The sequence below is a fragment of the Silene latifolia genome, chromosome X, assembly GCF_048544455.1.
Source record: "Silene latifolia isolate original U9 population chromosome X, ASM4854445v1, whole genome shotgun sequence".
In the NCBI taxonomy this organism is placed as follows: domain Eukaryota; kingdom Viridiplantae; phylum Streptophyta; class Magnoliopsida; order Caryophyllales; family Caryophyllaceae; genus Silene; species Silene latifolia.
Genome location: NC_133537.1, coordinates 311586692 through 311589750, shown reverse-complemented (window position 1 = coordinate 311589750; position 3059 = coordinate 311586692). Strand labels below are relative to the sequence as shown.

Genomic DNA, 3059 nt, shown 5'->3' with positions numbered 1-3059 from the left:
CGAAACTTGACTATTAGATTATCAAACTTATCATTCTAATGTTTTGTTGAATTGGGTCTCTTTTGATGTGGTTGTATGAGCAGATTAGTTGGTAGTTGTGTGAATGTATGGTCTGTGAAAGAATGTATGTGAATGTATGCTCAAATTGGGGGTTTCTATGGTCTGTGATTAGCATGTGTGAATGTGTAGTGAATGTATGGTCTGTGATTAGCATGTTTGAAAATCTGCTTACTATTTTCAGTCAATACGCTGTAGCATAAAAAGCATGTAAATAAACAAAGTAAGGAGTAAAAGTAAGGTAGAATGTTAAACATAGTTCATTTATTGATATGCACATAAATAAATGTTCAACTGATTAGAACATTAAAAATGGCAACTATTATTGGCTGACAATCATTTATTTGAAACCATGTTTATATTTAGATCGGTAAGAGTATACGGCTACAATGGTGGGGAAAGAATGCGTTCTCAAGCACCGCAATGGCTGCAACATAATGTAAGTTGTTGCTTATTATGACGACAAATTCAATGTCTGATCATCAATCTCTTTTAATTGACAAAGTCATGTTATTGGTTTAATTCTTGTCGAGTTGTTGTTTTAGTGTGCTCGTCAACAAGGTGTTGTAGAATGCGGGTACTACGTCATGAGGTACATGCTGGAAATCGTCACGCGTTCTAATCCAACAAAAGCTATCAATGAGGTCAGTTTCGACATTATAGCAAAACTCGGTATTTTTTCAAGTAATTATCCTACTTTGACCTGCTGCTATACGCATTGTGGGCGAACCTCGCTTGCCAATTCAATGAGCTAGTCATTGCACCCTCTTCCCTTAATTATTAGCTTATATGAAGCTGCCCTTGTGAGGCTATGTCTGACTGCCCCATTGTCATTAATATGCATTACAGGTTTTTCAAGACACCACGCCATATTCACAAGAAGAATTAGATGAGGTTCGGGACTTGTGGGCGAACTATTTTCTCAATATCTAGCCGTAGATAGCTAGCTAGCGTAGTAATGTATTAGGTAGTTGCATTTTGAAAAACCGATTACATGATCTCATCGCAAGACCATATGTTATGTTGGCTGGGATTTGTTATGCCCTTTGTTGTTGTTCGTTAGTTGTTGAATTCGGATGACGGAGACGGTTGCGTTGTATGTTGATTGGGATCGGTTTTTATTAATTGAAATCGATCATTTTGGTTGAATGGCAGTTGGCATGTTTTGTATTAATGTTTTGGCATTCAAATTGGTGTAATGCAATATGAATTGGCCTGCTCTTTTCAAATTTTTTAAAAAAAAAAAACAATATAAAGGACAGCGGATTTATAAAAGTTCGATGTAATTCTAGCTTCAAAGGACATGGGCTTTCTATAAAAATCTGATGTACATTACACATATGGACATCGGATTAATGTTAAAATCTGATGTTCATTACTCATATGGACATCGGATATATTTAAAAATCCGATGTGCATATATTAATGGACATCGGTTTAAAGTCCCATGTCCATTACACCCCATATGGACGGGACTGAACTCTACATCGGCCTATAATCCGATGTCCATGTGTCTAGAAGTCCGATGTTCTTCATGATTTCTGTAGTAGTGTATCAACAAACGAGCAATCATACAATTAACCAACGAGTAAGACTGCATTGACTCTAATCAATCAACTTGGTAAAAAATACCTAAACACATACTACCAGAACACACACACACACACACACACCACACCTCCTCCAACCAACTTCGCATCTCTGACTGCCCAAAGGTCCAGTCCTGCCAGATTACCAATCGCAACCAGTAATCCACACCGCCAGTGGGGCACCGCAGCCGTTCCCACCTAAGCCCCGCTCATCTAATCCGAGCGATAAACCCATGTTCCTTAATGTGCACATCCCCTCCCGTGGCGGGTTCCACGGAGGGCGAATCAAGGGTGTGAAGCCACTCCCGCAAATGACTCCACTCAGCCGAGGACACACCTTGAGAACCATAGACGACGAACAATCACAATCAGTTGTACAACAACAATCACCAACTTCTATACCAACACAACATTAACAACTACTACAAAAAAAACATCAATACTGACTATAACCCAACCAAACAACACCAACAGACTCTCTAGACAATCAACAGTACTGAGTAGGCGAACCTACCTTTAGCAAACCGCAGCGATTCCGCGTCCGATCACAAGCTACCAATCAACCACGAAAACCACCTATACAACCACCACAACTATCTATTACTACCTCTATAAATATAACTGAAAACAAGGACGATGATGATGATGACGACATACCTATTACACAACAATCCGGCGTCAAGACCGCTACCCGACACAAGTATCCCCTTCCTAAGGTGTAGACACTCACAAGGACCTCAAGAAGGTGAACCACGGTGAAGGAGAAGAGAGGTGACGACATTTAGGTTTAGGAAGAAGGTAGGAAAATGATTTGGGATTTCACGACTAACGATTTATAAATCCCCGCTGCAAACCCGCAACTCGATCGAGTGACCTCTACTCGATCGAGCTCCAAAGCTACTCGATTGAGTAGCCTCATCTAGATCGAGTAACACACATGCCAAAGCTCACATCGTCACAGGTCACCACTCGTAAGGTTTCCGAAGGTCAAGATAGGTGTCTAGGGTCAGTCAACGTCGGTCAACGGGTCCCTAAAAGGACGGGTATTATAGCAGCCCAATACAAGATCCACAGCAACCTGAGATGCTGAACGGAAGGGCCACAACAGGCGGCAACAGTGGCCACGGCATCACGACACAAACAGTAACGCCGACGGACCCTAACGGCTGCAGCAAAACAAAACCCTAAAAGGACCAAAAAAACCACAACCACGGGTAAGACCGGTAAATGTGTCGATGGTAGACACGAAAAAGATGGCCGACGGCCAAGAATAAGGCGAGACTAGTCAGCAGAGAAAAACCCGCGATCGAAAAACCGAATACGAAAATGTGAAAAAAAACGCACGAACAGGAACCCTAATGACCACCTACAGCCACGCACGACAGCGACGTGAGGTCTAATGCCGGCGTGATG

At 41.8% G+C, this 3059-nt stretch overlaps 1 long non-coding RNA gene across 1 annotated transcript; it reads left to right on the top strand.

The window, feature by feature from the left end:
- Positions 1-380: 380 nt before the first annotated feature.
- On the top strand, positions 381-1038 carry LOC141621950 (uncharacterized). Its single transcript, XR_012532799.1, has 3 exons — positions 381-496; positions 603-701; positions 907-1038. It is a non-coding gene; the product is annotated as an uncharacterized LOC141621950 (long non-coding RNA).
- The last annotated feature ends 2021 nt before the right edge of the window (positions 1039-3059 follow it).